Source organism: Petromyzon marinus, chromosome 73 (assembly GCF_048934315.1).
Source record: "Petromyzon marinus isolate PM22_M1 ecotype Great Lakes invasive population chromosome 73, UKy_Petmar_22M1.pri1.0, whole genome shotgun sequence".
NCBI lineage: Eukaryota > Metazoa > Chordata > Hyperoartia > Petromyzontiformes > Petromyzontidae > Petromyzon > Petromyzon marinus.
In genome coordinates, this window is record NC_133739.1 from 8,826,691 (window position 1) to 8,845,592 (window position 18,902).

Here is an 18,902-nt window from a genome sequence, read left to right on the forward strand (position 1 = left end):
TGGGTGTATGGAATTGATGTGGTCGAAGAATTGGTCTAGAGCAGGCCGGCCATGTGGCCAGATGACAAAAGTGTCATCCACGTACCTCTTCCATAAGGTTGGGCACAGAGTGGCAGTCTGGATGGCGTCAGTCTCAAATTTCTCCATGAAAATGTTAGCTATAACCGGAGAAAGGGGGGAGCCCATTGGGGTGCCCTCAGTTTGTTTGTAGAAAGTTCCATTCCAAGTGAAATATGTATTGGTTAAACAGTGTCTCACCAGGGGGGGGTACCTCAGTGTTTAGTCCATGATGAACCAAGTCTTCAATGATTGCAATGGTGTCAGGTACAGGAACCTTGGTGAATAAGGAAACTACATCAAAACTGACAAGCAGGTCGTCTGGGGACAGGGAAATACCCTTGATTGTCGATACCAGGTGAGTAGAATTTTGTACCGCAGAGGTGGTTTTTCCAGTGAAAGGACGCAGGATTTCAGACAAAAAACGAGCTAGTTTGTAGGTGGGGGAGTTGATAGTAGAGACGATGGGACGAAGGGGTGTATCTACTTTATGTATTATGAATTGGAATAACGCAATTGATCGTATGCAGTTCTGTAGGTCTTGTGAGCATGAATGAGAGAGAGTCGATTCGACTCTGCTATTTAATTCCGTATTATCGATAAGGATACGATTACTCTCGATTGAACATTATGAACTATGCGTGTTATGGATTGTGTGGTGATAGTGTGCTTATGATAGGTCCCCAGGATTCAGATCTCATACGCAGAACAATATTATGCCGAATTTCACAAGAATCACACACAACCTTTATGCTTTAATACATTTTATTTTCTAGCTAACTTTAATTTTTGAATAATATGAAAACTCTCGATCTTGGAATTTCAACACAGCGTTAACATGATACCATCACGATTGCGTCGTTTCACTTTGATAACGGCACCTGTGGTTAATTCCCGACGCGTAACGCAATCGATCGGTTGTTGAGGACGAGCTTAATACATGCAAACTATTCTATCAAAACCTTAACCTTATAATGTAAATTCGTATTTAAACATCGCCCACACAGTACCACATCCATTCATAGACCTTCAAGTCAATTCTTATCACGCTGTTAACAGTAGGACGATTGGTTATTATGCAACTCAATGACAGCAGTATTTTTCGTTGTGAATTGATTTTTAATGCACCACCTTGGAGTGGCAACGCTTCGATATGCGTATCGTGCGTCTTCTTTATCACTGGTTCAATTCTTTGCGTAAAGCAGACGCCGAGTTTAGCATCTCTGGTGTCCAAAATGTGTTTCCTGTGTGTTGCGGCGCGGTGGGGGAGTGAGGGGGAGAGTGTGGGGGAGGGGTTGAATACGAACGGCTCGTCACAGTTTCTGTCCACCGCTGGCTGGATGAGTCAGCACGACGCTCGCCGTCGTCGCGCCGATGGGTGTTGAGTGCGGGGCCGCTGCCCTCTCAGCGCTGGTGACGCGAAGTTGCGCGCTGTAGCACGCTGGTGGCACGCTGTTGGCACGCTGTTGGCACGCGCTGGTGCTGGTGGCACTCTGGTGGCACGCTGTTGGCACGCGCTGGTGCTGATGCTGATGGCACGCGCTGGTGCTGATGCTGATGGCACGCTGGTGGCGCGCGCTCCCTCTCCTTGAAGATGCGCGAACGCGCCCGTGCTGGTTCGCCGACAGCAGTTTCTCTCCACTGCTGGCTGAGCTGCTGCACGCTCTTGCTTGGCGTTGCTGGCCGCGCTCTTCCCGCTGCTGTAGTATCCGACGCTGCGCTCGCGGGCGACAGGTCAAGTTTTTCTTCTGCTGAGTGAGCCGAGTCGCACGCGCTCTCTTTGTTGAGGTTGTTGGCGGCTCTCTGACAGCAGGTTTCCTCCACTGCTGTATGACTCAAGTCGCATGCGCTTGGTCACTGGTTTGCTGAAGTTGTTGGCGGCTGCTCGTGCTTTTCCGCTGCTGGTTGAGCCACGTTGCACGTGCTTCCTCTGTGGAGATGCTCGAGCGCTCTCAGCGCTGATTCGCTGATACTTTGTTGGCGGCTGGCCAAGCGTTTTCTTCTGTTGAGTGAGTTGAGTCGCACGTGCTCTCTCTGTTGAAGGGCGCTAACGCGCCCGCGCTGGTTCACTGACAGCAGGTTTCTCTCCACTGCTGTATGACTCAATCTCGTTGATACATCGCGACTCGGCAATCCTCGGTACTCAGCGAGGCTCGGAGCCAGCCGCTCCATGCGACTGCTCGTCTTGTGGACGTCTTGAATCGCTGATCTGTCTTGACTGACTTAACATAACTTTTTGAAAATGCGCTGACCGTTATATTCAAAGACATTCTTCTCTCTTTGCAGTGAAGGGGGGGGGGCGTGGTCTGTGTGTCTGTGAGTTCGTGTGTGTGTACAGATGGCTCCTGCGATAACGATCTGTTTGCCCTGGCGTGAAATTCCTCTCTCGCGCTCTGCGGGAGACAAAGGTGGTCGGGAGTACCTATCTCTTTATACTTTCGACTTTTTATTTCTCAAATACCATTTGGTCCCATGTTCGCCAAGACTCGTGCTTGTAACTACGTCCTCCCGACTCCCCTCTCGGTTTACTGAGGTTCGCATTGTTACGATGGAATTATTAAAAAGAAAAATAATTTTCATCCTGAGTTTAAGAGGTCCGTTTCTTGATTGTTGGAATCTATATCTCTTGGTTCTTTAAGGTTCTATAATGGAATGTCGTGTAAGGTGAACACGTTATTATTAATTTTACGTGTGACTGATGTGTAGCCACTTCTTTAACTTAAAAACGTGTTCGCTGGCTGTTGTGTTTTCTCATTAATCCGTCTGGCTAGCTCCAGATGGCCCCTTGTGATAAGGTGTGGTTCCTGCTTCTCCGTGCTGCGAGAGAGACAAAGGTGGTCGGGGTTGCTTGGGATATTGTTTAAACTCTTTCGCAAGTTTGCCCGTTGTCTCATTCCTTCTCGAAAACCTTTGATGTGACTCTGTATTTTGTCTCCAAGCTTTGTTTTAACAGTAAAAGTATTAAAGGTGAAAATCATTTGATAGCGAATTAATCATTGGATAATAATTCACTGATGTATCTGGTCTTAATTGGAGTGAGCACGAGGACCGCTAACTTTAGCGTATTCTTGTTATTGCATTTTAAATTTTAACCGTTGTTTTAATGACAAAGGAAAAAAAATATATGGTTTAACCCGTGGGCGTCCTCGTTTCTGGCTTGCGGAGGGCTCCCTCTGCGTGACCTCCCTTAGGGCACATCAAACTCTTGTTCATCTGGAGATCTTCGCAGATAGCTGCTAACATCCTCGCCTCGAGAGTTTTATTATTTCTTAATTTATTAATGGCCTGTTTATGATCGACATCTGGTTTTTCGTGTGCCTGGCTTACGGGTTTTATTGATTATTTTTTTTCGTTTGTTTTAAAAATATATGATATATATAACGGCAAATATTATTAATATCAATTTTGAAAAAGGCTCATATACAACAATTCTCAATTATTGACAGGCATATTAACAAAATTGAATTACTGCAGTGAAATATACTGCATCAGGTTATATCGTACTAACAAGCTATTTTTTTTTACAAATACGCTTAACAGTGTATGTACAACATACTATTGCGCCATTCAAAAACGAGGCCATTGCATGCTGGCGTCTGGGTCAAAATGTATCAAATTCTAAACATTACCTACAAACTCCACAACTGAGATGCCACATCAACCATCGCCCCCTACTGACAGGCTCTTGTCCACATGCAGGCCGGTGCAGGGCCACCACTTTGTACCACACAGGGGCAGCTGCTACTTGGGGGTGCTCTTCGAGTGTTTGAGACGAGATATAACACAACACTCCGAATTGCCAGAGGCGATTAAGCAAGCACCATATAAATTGAATTATTAGAACCTTGTGTTTGCATGGAAGCTTATTGGCTCTCGCTCATGGTTAGAGATCTACGCAACCCACAGGTTCACAAAGACTGGCCGCTCTGACCCTGCAGGTTGAACCTAGGAATTGAGTGTTCAACTTCTCATTCTTGTCATTAAAGGCCTGTGACAAAGGTGCATCTATTGGAGCGACATCGTCTCAAGCTTACATATCTACCGGGTCTCCATTTGACTTTGTAATGTCTCGGAGGAAGTCCAACCACACCTCCACTTCCACAAACTGCTGGGAGTTGCCTCGCTCTGCCTCACAGTCAGAATTCTCCTCCTGCTTCACGTTGCCTCCATCGATGTGAAGGTCTGATTTTGGAGTTGAATCTTCATCTTCACATTTTACCCTCACTTCTTCGCTCTTCACCATCACTTCTTCACATTTCACCTTCACCTCTTCATATTTCACCTCGATACCTTTAAAAGTGTCCAAGCTGGGATTTTCTTCCGGTTCTTGTTTCATGAGGGATGGGCTCATTGCGGAACTTTGACTTTCACAAGCTGATTTCAGATTACACTCCTTGTGGACCTTCTGATGCTTGTGTGTTCTCTGGTGCACATGAAGATGTGGTGACTGTGCAAACGCCTTCCCACACACACCTCATTTGAAGGGTTTATCTCCTGTGTGTGTTCTCTGGTGTACATGAAGACTTGATGAATGTGCAAACGCCTTCCCACATACACTGCACTTGAAGGGTTTCTCTCCTGTGTGTGTTCTCTGGTGTACATTAAGACTTGGTGACTGTGCAAACGCCTTCCCACACACACTGCACTTGAAGGGTTTATCTCCCGTGTGTGATCTCTGGTGTATATGAAGACTTGCTGAATGTGCAAACGCCTTCCCACACACACTGCACTTGAAGGGTTTCTCTCCTGTGTGTGTTCTCTGGTGAACATGAAGACTTGGTGACTGTGCAAACGCCTTCCCACACACACTGCACTTGAAGGGTTTCTCTCCTGTGTGTGTTCTCCGGTGTGCTACAAGAGGAGATGAATCTGAAAACGCCTTCCCACACACACTGCACTTGAAGGGTTTCTCTCCCGTGTGGGTTCTCTGGTGTACATGAAGATTTGGTGACTGTGCAAACGCCTTCCCACACACACTGCACTTGAATGGTTTCTCTCCCGTGTGGGTTCTCTGGTGTACATTAAGATTTGATGACTGTGCAAACGCCTTCCCACACACACTGCACTTGAAGGATTTCTCTCCCGTGTGGGTTCTCTGGTGCCATTTCAAATGTGCAGGACGATCCGTGCCATATGCACCGAGCCGCGCCGAGTGCCTTTGCTCCATCAGACCAATCCTGCAGAGGAAGCGACAGCTGCAGACAGAAAAAAAGAATATCCACACCATCTACACGTCAGTATCGATGCACAGAGGAATGCATTCATACAGTCACACGTGACTCACACGTCTATACTTATTCATATATTCATGTTATAGTGAAAACGTGTCCCAAATTCATCACACGGGCTGTTATGGCACACAATTAGAGGGCAAATGGTCATAAACGTGCCTGGAAGCCCTCGTATCTTCAAAATGAATGTTAACCCAAAACTCCCGAGCACACAATTTCGGCTGTCTGGCTTCCAAAGGAATATTTATGAAAGCTAAATTCAGCTGACATAGCAAAGGGTGTTGAAAATAATACTACTTGTGTTATGCAGACATGCATAAATGAATGTTCAATCGCAACTTAGAGGTGTGAAAGCCAGGCACAGATGTCCTTAAATGCTGGGATGAACAGTTCCGACTTCAGCTGCACGTGTGCTGTGATAACTTCCTGACTACATTCTTACAAAGAGTTGCAGATGAAAACAAAAATAAACTACTATTTTAATATAACCTCCGTGCCCAATAGAGTTCATAGACTTTACTGCAAATACAAACTTGACTCTTTCACACACTCAGAGGTAGAGCCAGGATAATCAGGTAGGGGGGGGGGTAGCCCCTTTCAGCAATGAAAAATGATAGGATAAGGAGTTGTTGGTAAGGAGTTGTTGGTAAGGAGTTATTAGCAAGGAGTTGTTAGGAAGTAAGGAGTTGTTAGTCAGGAGTTGTTAGTAAGTAAGGAGTTGTTAGTAAGGAGTTGTTAGTAAGTAAGGAGTTGTCAGTAATTAAGGAGTTGTTAGTACGGAGTTGTTAGAAAGTAACGAGTTGCTAGTAAGTAAGGAGTTAGTGAGGAGTTGTTAGTAAGTAAGGAGTTGTTCGTCAGGAGTTGTTAGTAAATAAGGAGTTGTTAGTCAGGAGTTGTTACTAAGTAAGGACTTGTCCTAAGCTTTTAATTCGACGCGTGTGAAAGGCATCGCGCTCGCTTAAGGTGTTTGCCTTCAGGGAAGTCGTGTACGGTATACGCAACTGCGCACAATTCTAAGAGTCGCTTGTAACTGCTTTGCCGTTACTTATTGCCAATTATGAACACGGACTGTTGTCCTCTCATAGAGTCCCTGGCACGTAATAATATGCGACGCGGTGGCAGTGGGGGTTGCACAATGCTGATTTATCTATAATTATTAAAGGGAAATTTGTGAATGTGTGTCTGTTTGAAATGTTCAGCATACTTCCCGACATGCAACACAAACTGGAAATTTGGCACGTGGGTAGCTTCCAGACTGGACACAATGCACAAAGTATTAAAATAGCCATCATATCTGAGATGTCACCCTATGCGGCATCGTTACGCAGTGTGCCTGCTGACGTCACGCATACCCCCCCACCAACACTCCGCGAAGGCCGTGTTTTAATCCAAGACAAGAATCAAAGTCCCGGGCAAAGCCGGGTAGTAAAGCCAGTCTATATATAAAATGGAAATGTGTGGATACGTGTGTGTGTGTCTGTTCTAAATGTTTAGCATACTTCCCGACATACTACACACTTGAAATTTGGCATGTGGGGTGGTTCCATACTGTGCACAATGAAAAAAGTATAAAAATAGACTTTTGTATTTTGTATGACCATGAAGTTTGTGGCGTCAACCCGCAACACACCTGAGTTAAGCGCTCTGCAATGCTTAGAGCTGTTAACAGCGTGCCGGGAGATTTTAGGTGGCGCTTCGCTCCTGGCTGATGAAGCCATTGGTTTCTCGGAGTTTTAATACATATCCTCCGTGCGAAGAACGGGTAGAACTGCTATCTTAAATATGAAGCAGAACATTACATCTGTTTGTTTGTGTGAAGCAGCAAAACCTCTCCAACACTGAGCTCTGACGTCGTGAAATTTTCACAGCTTATGCCGTTTGGAATTTCTAAGTGAACGCGACTATTTTCAGCTCGCCACGTCATTAATCCCTTCCCGAGTGGCCAAAATCGACCTTGCGTAGAAGTGGATTAAGGTAAAATTTCCTTGAGTGAAAACATCCTATTTAGGTAACTTGATTTGTTTCGCCTTTTTTCTTTCTCGCAAGCATCAACATTTTTAAGGGTTTTTCAGTGAAATATAAGGGATATGAAATTTATCCAGGACAAGAATCTAAGTACCGGGCGAAGCCGGGTCGTGAAGCTAGTCACTAATAAACCCCAATGATCCTATCGAAATTAGGGATTTCGATCGGATCGTTGGGGGGCACGTGCCTACCCCACCCCCACTGGCTCCACCACTGTCACACACTGGCACGGTTCAAAGGTGGTGGTGTGTCCAGACCCACGCCTGGCCACCTTCACCTGCACAGAATTCATGCTTCCTCACTCCACCAAGTAGAGTGAACACCGCCACGCGTCCAGAGTGAACACCGCCACGCGTCCAGAGTGAACACCGCCACGCGTCCAGAGTGAACACCGCCACGCGTCCAGAGTGAACACCGCCACGCGTCCAGAGTGAACACCGCCACGCGTCCAGAGTGAACACCGCCACGTGTCCAGAGTGAACACCGCCACGCGTCCAGAGTGAACACCGCCACGCTGTTGAGGAGCCTCACCTTGTGTTGTGTTGTGGGCAGGTCGCTTCTGAAAACTAAAAGCGGTACAGCAGCTCAAGTGGGCTTGGCCTGGTGTAAAAAATGAAATAAAAACCGCGTGAATATTTAAAAGTAAAACAAAGTGACAAAGTGGCGAGCCGCCTGAAGACAAATTAAACTTAGGCGAGATAATTGAAGCAACAGCGATCAGGCGATGGCAGGAGGCAAGGCCCCGCGTGGCTAGACCCCGTGCTGTAAAGTTACAACCTGGACATCGCTTCCATGCTCGCTGCTACTCAATTGACATCCCTACGAGAGAGAGCGAGGCTCTACCTCGGTAAACAACAACCACCACAACCACCACCACCACCACAACCACCACAACAACAACCACCACCACAACAACCACCACAACAACCGTGATGAGAATTTCTCACCTCGGATTTCAGTGCACGGGCGGAGCAGCAGCTTCCTGTTATCTCGTGATGTCACGCGGCAGCAAGAGGTGACATGACGTCACTTGTGGGGAACGATAACACTCCCCTCCCACAATGAGCGGCTCCGTACGTGAATAGATTATGTTAATGAACCGCCAGTCACTGGGCGTGGCCTTGCCCAAATATGATTCTACATGAACAGAAAACGGCAGCGACCCAGGCAGAGGTGACGTCACGTTCAAGGGCGCCTTGAACGGGGTGGGGTGAACACCTTGGTGACATGACGTCACTAGCGAGGTACACCTCCCCCTGGCGTTTCACGCCGATGAGGTTATGATGAGTGGTGACGTCACAGAGAGGGGTTGAAGTTTGAGTTGATTTAGATTCATTTTCCATTGCTCCCTCCCTTGAACAGAGACCCCTTTGGTGTGTGTACACTGTGTGTATGTGTGTGTGTGCGCGCGCGCGCACTGTGTGTGCGCGTACACTGTGTGTGTGCGTACAGTGTGTGTGTGTTTGTATACACAGTGTGTGTGTGTACACTGTGTGTGTGTGTACACTGTGTGTTTTTACACTGTGTGTGTGTGTACACTGTGTGTGTGCACACTGCGTGTGTGTTTGTACACTTTGTGTGTGTTTGTACACTATGTGTGTACACTGTGTGTGTGTTTGTACACTTTGTGTGTTTGTACACTGTGTGTGTACACTGTGTGTGTACACTGTGTGTACACTGTGTGTGTGTAAACACTGTGTGTGTTTACACTGTGTGTGTGCACTTTGTGTGTACACACTGTGTGTGTGTACACTGTGTGTGCGTGTGCACATAGGTGTGCACAGTCATCTCAGTCGACAAATGGCATCTTTTCATCAATTTATCATTTTCCAATGTTTTTGTTATTTTCTATCTACGTGAAATTACCGAAAGAACCAACAATATAAATGTTAATCAGCTGCGCCACGCTGTGTGGGAGCTACCTGGCCTGTCGCTCCGCACGAAGCTGCGTGGAGCCCTCTGCATGGAAGTTCTGCGTCGGTGAGAAACTCTCTCAGGCCCCCCCACGCCTCCACGCAGATTGACGCGAGCCGAGTTGGTGGTGCATTCTATTTTGACTTAAAACTTTCGTGACTGGCAGGAATTCATATTCTTGGGTTCTTTCGGTAAAGTCGCGAAAATTAAAAAAACATGTTTCATTAAAGAAAAATTAAATAATGATAATTTAAATAATAAAAATAAACGCGTTTTTTTTCTTTATTTTTGTTTTCTTATCTACGTGACTTTACCGAAAGAACCAAGAATATGGTAGCGCATTCTCTATTTATTGCAGAGGTTCAAGGTTCAAATCCGACAGGCACACCTGGCTACCCCAGTAACATTCACCACAATGTGCGCAGTCTGCTTCACGGCAGATGTAAAAACATAGCGTTGTGTCATTCACAACGCACAGGTCATTGCATGTCGGTGTCATGGTCAAAATTGTGGCAATTCCAAACATTATCCAGAAACTACACAACGGAGATGGCGCGTCAATGATCGCCCCCTACCGACAGACTCATGTCCACGTGCAGGCCGGTGCAGGGCCACCTTGTGCCACACAGGGGCAGCTGCCACTTAGGGAGAGGCGTCCTTCGATTGTTTGAGATGAGATTCGATAAGAAAGACACAATTAGGCAAGCGACTTATGCGTGCAAATATGATGTTGGTAACGTAGTGAAATGCTTGGGAGCTTCATCGTCTCTCGCTCCCGCCGACAGATGGTACCCAGCCAACAGCTCCACAAATACCAGCCGCTCCTCCTGTGCAGGTTCTGCTACGTACGGTGCGAAAGAAGTTCCAGATAAACACAGACTCGGAGCAAGTTTGAGTCGCGTGCAGTCGTGGGCCCATGAAAGTTGAATGGGCGCATGTTGCTACTGTCGGTAGTTGAATACAGTTGGAAAGACGCTGATAGAGACACACACAGAGACTGACAAGAGAGAGAGGTGGACAGACACAGACAAGAGGAAGACAGAATGAAAGATACAGAGACCACAGAGACACAGTCAGCGAGAGAGAGACACAGAGGGGAACAGAGACACAGACGGACAGAGAGATGTTGAATCGAGCACAAACTTAACTCGCTCCATTGAAAGAGATTCCTCAATCTTTGCCCATCCCCGGAATTAAGTCGTTCTAGTTTCTATTTATTTCATTGTGTGTGGTGTGTCCGTGTAAGCAATGTGGGACATCGATGTACACGGATATGAACAAGCTCAGCAGACAAGACGTCTTTCATATCCTTTGGTTCTTTCGGTAAATTCACGCAGGTAGAAATAAACGAAAAAAATCAATCGCGACGTTTCGATCGCAACACCAGAGGTCGTCCTCAGGCGAAAACATCCAGACATTGTCGCGGCAGAAGTCACGTGAGCTACGGCACGTGACAAAGATAAGGTGACTCCCCCCCCAACGTGGCTCGCCCTGCTCAGCTGAGCATCGTTTTAATGCGGTGGGCTCACGCGAAATTGATTTTTGTAAGACGAAGGTACTTTGAAAACCCACTGGCTATTCTTTTTTATGCAAGTGTTGTGTCCTTAACTAATCACACGGAGACGTCTGGTTGAGGCAACGCGTTTATTATAACAACTCTTTCAAACTCGGCTCTACACAATACCGTAACACGACAGGGGTATGGCCCCTTCCACCCGATAGCCTCCGGGAGCGACAGCCTCCCTTCTATTGCAGCCTGCACACTCTGGGCTCTGCTACCCACGGGATCCCTTAGCCCGGCGTTAAGGGAAGACTGGACGACCCGTCCCAGCCCGGGTACGGGAGCTCACCTCTGGTCCGCTACAACCCGGCTCTGGCTAGAGCTCGGGGAGGGTCCCAGCGTGTCCGAGCCACCTTTGGTCCGCTACAACCCGGCTCTAACAAGAGCCTCGGTTGAGGGTTCCCGGGTGCTGGTCCAGTCTTCAGGTCTTTGGATGTCTTCAGGCTTGAGTTGGTGAACACTGCCTCGGCCCGTCCAGAGGGCCGGCCTTTTATCCCCAGGTCGGGGTCACCCCTCCACTCCTGACCTCCCCCCCCCCCCCCTCCCAGAAGCTTCTGGAAGGTCTTATCTTAAGGGGACTTAGGGACGGGTGGGGGGTCAGGGGTGTGAGTCTCCGGTCACGGGGGGGGGGGGGGGCAGGGGTTTACTTTGGTCGACCCCTACACACCTCGCTCTCTCTCGGCTGCCCCCTGCTGACCCGTGAACGTGGTGGCAGGTCAGCTGACAGCGCCTTGTTATGGCGCTTACGCACAACTTTACGTGACTCACGCTGCACGTTCCGTCGTTTTCATGCAGGGGGCGCTGCAGACCTCTACGCGCCCCCTGCATGAACGACGGAGACGCAGGGACAGACGTTCGATCACGTTGGAATCGATCTGCAGACGGCGGTCTTCTCGCACGGCCAGCAGCTCTGTGTCGCCTCGTCTCGATCCCGCGATCCCAACCAGGTGAAAGTCCGCATCGAACCGAACCCCCGGCAAGGCCATCCACTTAACGACTAGAGACACTTCACATGAAATATAGTGAAATATAGCGTAAAGTAACGCATTGCATAATTCAAAGGTGGATTTTTTCTGATATGATATTATGCCATGTAGCTTAAAAATTGGAAGGTATAATATTGCATTGTATATTAGTCTAGTTTATAACATGGTTATGGTGCAGCACAGGACAGAGCAACGCACCTTGGTTGCTCTGCAACCAAGGTGGCGGCTGGGTAACATGCTAATTAACTCCGCCCACACACCTTTAATAAAGACGCGGTCTTTGCTTGGCAGCGTTCACTCAAGCGCTGTCCTCTGGAAAGACCTGTTTCTTCACCTGATGAAGGCTACTTGTGTTGTGGCCGAAACGTCGTGAGAATGTTATTTTGTTTTATTACTTTGTTTCCATCCTACGTGACTTTACCGAAAGAACCAAGAAGACGAAATATGGTTTTCAATGAAGAAGCTTTTAATGAAGAAATGCAATTATCCAATTCAAAACATAACACAATTCAAAGTTGTTTCATTTTCAAACTTCAAAACGGAGCTTCAGGTGCTTGCGTGGAGACGTCCTTCGTGTGCAATTTCTTCCGTGACTTTCCTGGCCCAAGGCCCTAAATGGTTGTGAGGGGCACCGCAGGCAGTCAGGTTTGCTTCAAGCCCTTGGTTGTGAACATCCAGACGTTAATCAGCAAGGACCATTTCATGTCCTAGTTCGACAAAATCTACGTCAACACGTAATACAAAATTATAATTCGTGTTGTAGAGAATGTATCTCCTCTACGTGTAACTTTTGAGTGGTATGCCTTGTAACTGATTAATGATCCGAGTGTGCTCCCTATTTCAAAGACAATGAGTTGCTCCAGAGGGAGATGCTTCCTGAAAACACAAAAAATATCCTTTGACCTGTATCACAAGAACAATGAGTCTCTCCTGAGTTGTGTGTACAGGTTACTTCCAAAACGCACACTTTGTCCTAACATCACTTATTCAATGTTTGACCCTTATAGACAATGTTACATGTACGCACACAATCAGACAAGCATTAATTCTAAATTATTGACAGGCATATTAACAAAATTGAATTACTGCAGTGAAATATACTGCATCAGGTTACATCGTACTAACAAGAAGCTATTTTTAAAAAAACGCTTAACAATGTACAACATACTATTGCGCCATTCAAAAACGAGTAGGCCATTGCATGCTGGCGTCTGGGTCAAAATTTATCAAATTCTAAATATTACCTACAAACTCCACAACTGAGATGCCATATCAACCATCGCCCCCTACTGACAGGCTCGTCTACATGCAGGCCGGTGCAGGGCCACCACCTTGTACCACACAGGGGCAGCTGCTACTTGGGGGTGCTCTTCGAGTGTTTGAGCCGAAATACCACACAAAACTCCGAATTGCCAGAGGTGATTAAGCAAACATCATATAAATGGAATTATTTGAACCTTGTGAAAGCTTGGGAGTTTATTGGCTCTCGCTCATGGTTAGAGATCTACGCAACCCACAGGTCCACAAAGACTGGCCGCTCTAACCCTGCAGGTTGAACCTAGGAATTGAGTGTTCAACTTCACATTCTTGTCATTAAAGGCCTGTGACAAAGGTGCATCTATTGGAGTGACATCGTCTCAAGCTTACATATCTACTGCGTCTCCATTTGACTTTGTATTGTCTCGGAGGAAGTCCACCCACACCTCCACTTCCACAAACTGCTGGGAGTTGCCTCGCTCTGCCTCACAGTCAGAATTCTCCTCCTGCTTCACGTTGCCTCCATCGATGTGAAGGTCCGATTTTGGAGTTGAATCTTCATCTTCACATTTTACCCTCACTTCTTCGCTCTTCACCATCACTTCTTCACATTTCACCTTCACCTCTTCATATTTCACCTCGATACCTTTAAAAGTGTCCAAGCTGGGATTTTCTACCGGTTCTTGATTCATGAGGGATGGGCTCATTGCGGCACTTTGACTTTCACAAGCTGATTTCAGATTCCCCTCCTTGTGGATCTTCTGATGCTTGTGTGTTCTCTGGTGTACTTGAAGATTTGTTGACTGTGAAAACGCCTTCCCACACACACTGCACTGGAAGGGTTTCTCTCCCGTGTGTGTTCTCTGGTGTACATGAAGAGTTTGTGAACGTGCAAACGCCTTCCCACACACACTGCACTTGAAGGGTTTATCTCCCGTGTGAGTTCTCTGGTGTCCATGAAGACGTGGTGAATGTGCAAACGCCTTCCCACACACACTGCACTTGAAAGGTTTCTCTCCCGTGTGTGTTCTCTGGTGTACATGAAGAGTTTGTGAACGTGCAAATGCCTTCCCACACACACTGCACTTGAAGGGTTTCTCTCCCGTGTGTGTTCTCTGGTGTACATGAAGACTTGGTGACTGTGAAAACGCCTTCCCACACACACTGCACTTGAAGGGTTTCTCTCCCGTGTGTGCTCTCTGGTGTAGATGAAGACTAGGTGAATGTGAAAACACCTTCCCACACACACTGCACTTGAAGGGTTTCTCTCTCATGTGTGTTCTCTGGTGTACATGAAGATGTTGTGAACGTGCAAACGCCTTCCCACACACACTACACTTGAAGGGTTTCTCTCCCGTGTGTGTTCTCTGGTGTGCATGAAGACTTGGTGACTGTGAAAACGCCTTCCCACACACACTGCACTTGAAGGGTTTCTCTCCCGTGTGTGTTCTCTGGTGTACATGAAGATTTGGTGACTGTGCAAACGCCTTCCCACACACACTGCACTTGAAGGGTGTCTCTCTCGTGTGTGTTCTCTGGTGTACATGAAGATTTGGTGAATGTGCAAACGCCTTCCCACACACACTGCACTTGAAGGGCTTCTCTCCCGTGTGTGTTCTCTGGTGTACATGAAGATGTGGTGAATGTGAAAACGCCTTCCCACACACACTGCACTTGAAGGGTTTCTCTCCCGTGTGTGTTCTCTGGTGTACATGAAGATTTGGTGAACGTGTAAACGCCTTCCCACACACACTGCACTTGAAGGGTTTCTCTCCCGTGTGTGTTCTCTGGTGTACATGAAGACTTGGTGAATGTGCAAACGCCTTCCCACACACACTGCACTTGAAGGGTTTCTCTCCCGTGTGTGTTCTCTGGAGTGCTACAAGAGGATATGAATCTGAAAACGCCTTCCCACACACACTGCACTTGAAGGGTTTCTCTCTGGTGTTGGTTCTCTGGTGCCGTGTCAAATGTGCAGTACTATCCGTGCTGTATGCACACCGGTCGCATTGTTGCCTTTTTGCACCGAGCTGCGCCGAGTGCCTTTGCTCCATCAGAACAATTCTGCAGAGGAAGCGACAGCTGCAGACAGAAAAAAAGAATATCCACACCATCTACACGTCAGTATCGATGCACAGAGGAATGCATTATACAGTCACACGTGACTTACACTCTCTATACTTATTCATATATTCATGATATAGTGAAAACGTGTCCCAAATTAATCACACGGGCTGTTATGGCACACAAATGGTCATAAACGTGCCTGGAAGCCCTCGTATCTTCAAAATAAATGTTAACCCAAAACTCCGAGCACACAATTTCAGCTGTCTGGCTTCAAAAGGAATATTTATGAAAGCTAAATTCAGCTGACGTAGCAAAGGGTGTTGAAAATAATACTATTTGTGTTATGCAGAAATGCATAAATTAATGTTCAATCACAACGTAGAGGTGTGAAAGCCAGGCACAGATGTCCTTGAATGCTGGGATGAACAGTTCCGACTTCAGCTGCACGTGTGCTGTGATAACTTCCTGACTACATTCTTACAAAGAGTTGCAGAGGAAAACAAAAACAAACTACTGTTTTGATATAACCTCCATGCTCAATAGAGTTCAGACTTTACTGCAAATACAAACTTGACCCTTTCACACACTCAGAGGTGGAGCCAGGATGTTCAGGTAGGGGAGGCAACCCCTTTCAGCAATGAAAAATGATAGTTGTTAGTAAGTAAGGAGTTGTTAGTAAGGAGTTGTTAGTCAGGAGTTGTAAGTTAGGACTTGTCCTATGCTTTTTATTCGACGCATCGCGATCGCTGAAGATGTTTGCCTTCAGGGAAGTCGTGTACTGCATCAGCAACTGCGCACAATTCTGTGAGTCGCTTGTAACAGCTTTGCCGTTACTTATTGCCAATTATGAACACGGACTGTTGTCCTCTCATAGAGTCCCTGGCACGTAATAATATGCCACACGATGGCAGTGGGGGTTGCACAATGCTGATTCATCTATATTTATAAAAGGGAAATTTGTGAATGTGTGTCTGTTTGAAATGTTCAGCATACTTCCCGACATGCAACACAAACTTGAAATTTGGCACGTGGGTAGCTTCCAGACTGGACACAATGCACAAAGTATTAAAATAGCCGTCATATCTGAGATGTCACCCTATGCGGCAGCGTTACGCAGTGTGCCTGCTGACGTCACGCACACCCCCCCACCCAACACTCCGCGAAGACCGTGTTTTAATCCAAGACAAGAATCAAAGTCGCGGGCAAAGCCGGGTAGTAAAGCTAGCCTATATATAAAAGGGAAATGTGTGTATACTTGTGTGTGTCTGGTCGAAATGTTTAGCATACTTCCCAACATGCTACACACTTGAAATTTGTCATGTGGGTAGGTTCCATACCGTGCACGTGACTTTACCGAAAGAACCAAAGAAGATGAAAGAAAGAACCAAAGAAGATGAATCATTGCAGTCACGAAAGCTTTAAATCGAAATATAAAAATAGACTTTTGTATTTTGTATGACCATGAAATTTGTGGCGTCAACCCGCAACACACCTGTGTTAAGCGCTCTGCAATGCTTAGAGCTGTTAACAGCGTGCCGGGAGATTTTAGGTGGCGCTTCGCTCCTGGTCAAATGAAGCCATTGGTTTCTCGGAGTTTCAATACATATCCTCCGTGCGAAGAACGGGTAGAACTGCTATCTTAAATATGAAGCAGAACATTACATCTGTTTGTTTGTGTGAAGCAGCAAAACCTCCACAACGCTGAGCTCTGGCGTCGTGAAATTTTCACAGCTTATGCTGTTTGGAATTTCTAAGTGAACGCGACTATTTTCAGCTCGCCACGTCATTCCCTTCCCGAGTGGCCAAAATCGACCTTGCGTAGTAGTGGATTAAGGTTAAATTTCCTTGAGTGAAAACATCCGATTTAGGTAACTTGATTTGATTCGGCTTTTTTCTTTCTTGCAAGCATCAACATTTTAAAGGGTTTTTCAGTGAAATATAAGGGATATGAAATGTATCCAAGACAAGAATCCAAGTCCCGGGCGAAGCCGGGTAGTGAAGCTAGTCACTAATAAGCCCCAATGATCCTATCGAAATTAGGGATTTCGATCGGATCGTTGGGGGGCACGTGTCTACCCCATCCCCACTGGCTCCACCACTGTCACACACTGGCACGGTTCAAAAGGTGGTGGTGTGTCAAGACCAACGCCTGGCCACCTTCACCTGCACAGAATTCATGCTTCCTCACTCCACCAAGTCAAGTAGAGTGAACACCGCCACGCGTCCAGAGTGAACACCGCCACGCGTCCAGAGTGAACACCGCCACGCTGTTGAGGAGCCTCACCTTGTGTTGTGTTGTGGGCAGGTCGCTTCTGAAAACAAAAGCGGCACAGCAGCTCAAGCGGGGTTGGCCTGGTGTAAAAAAAAAAAAGAAATAAAAACCGCGTGAATATTTACAACTAAAACAAAGTGACAAAGTGGCGAGCCGCATGAAGACAAATTAAACTTAAACGCGATCAGGCCAGGCCTCGCGATCGGGCTAGGCCCCGCGATCAGGCTAGGCCCCGCGCTGTAAAGTTGCAACCTGGCCATCGCTTCCATGCTCGCTGCTACTCAATTGACATCCCTATGAGAGAGAGAGCGAGGCTCTACCTCGGTAAACAACAACCACCACCACCACAACCACTACCATAACAACCACAAAAACCACCACAACCGCGATGAGAATTTCTCACCTCGGATTTCAGTGCACGGGCGGAGCAGCAGCTTCCTGTTATCTCGTGATGTCACGCGACAGAAAGAGGTGACATGACGTCACTTGTGGGGAACGATAACACTCCCCTCCCACAATGAGCGCTTCCGTACGTGAATAGATTATGTTAATGAGCCGCCAGTGACTGGGCGTGACCTTGCCCAAATATGGATTCTAATTGAATAGAAAACGGCAGCGACCCAGGCAGAGGTGACGTCACGTTCAAGGGCGCCTTGGACGGGGTGGGGTGAACACCTTGGTGACATGACGTCACTAGCGAGGTACACATCCCCCTGCCGATGAGGTTATGGTGAGTGGTGACGTCACAGATAGGGGTTGAAGTTTAAGTTGATTTAGATTCATTTTCCATTGCTCCCTCCCTTGAACAGAGACCACTTGGGTGTGTGTACACACTGTGTGTGTGTACACACTGTGTGTGTACGTACACACTGTGTGTGTGTACACTGTGTGTGTTTGTGTACACTGTGTGTGTGTACACACTGTGTGTGTGTACACAATGTGTGTGTGTACACAGTGTGTGTGTGTACACAGTGTGTGTGTGTGTACACACTGTGCGTTTGTACAATGTGTGGATACACAGTGTGTGTGTGTACACTGTGTGTGTGTACACAGTGTGTGTGTACACTGTGTGTGTGTACACTGTGTGTGTGTACACTGTGTGTGTGTTTGTACAGTGTGTGTGTGTGTTTGTACACTGTGTGTGTGTTTGTACACTGTGTGTGTTTGTACACTGTGTGTGTGTACACTGTGTTAGTACACAGTGTGTGTGTGTGTACACTGTGTGTGTGTACACTGTGTTAGTACACAGTGTGTGTGTGTGTACACTGTGTGTGTACACTGTGTGTGTGTGTACACTGTGTGTGCGTGTGCACATAGGTGGGCACAGTCATCTCAGTCAGTCGACAAATGGCATCTTTTCATCAATTTATTATTTTCCAATTTTTGTTTTCTATCTACGTGACTTTACCGAAAGAACCAACAATATAAATGTTAATCAGCTGCGCCACGCTGTGTGGGAGCTACCTGGCCTGTCGCTCCGCACGAAGCTGCGTGGAGCCCTCTGCATGGAAGTTCTGTGCCGGTGAGAAACT

The 18,902-nt window shown here is 47.0% G+C and overlaps 1 pseudogene; it reads right to left on the reverse strand.

The window, feature by feature from the left end:
- The window catches only part of LOC142907024 (uncharacterized), a 183,127-nt pseudogene extending 165,399 nt beyond the window's left edge, over positions 1 to 17,728 (reverse strand).
- Between the last annotated feature and the right edge of the window lie 1,174 nt (positions 17,729 to 18,902).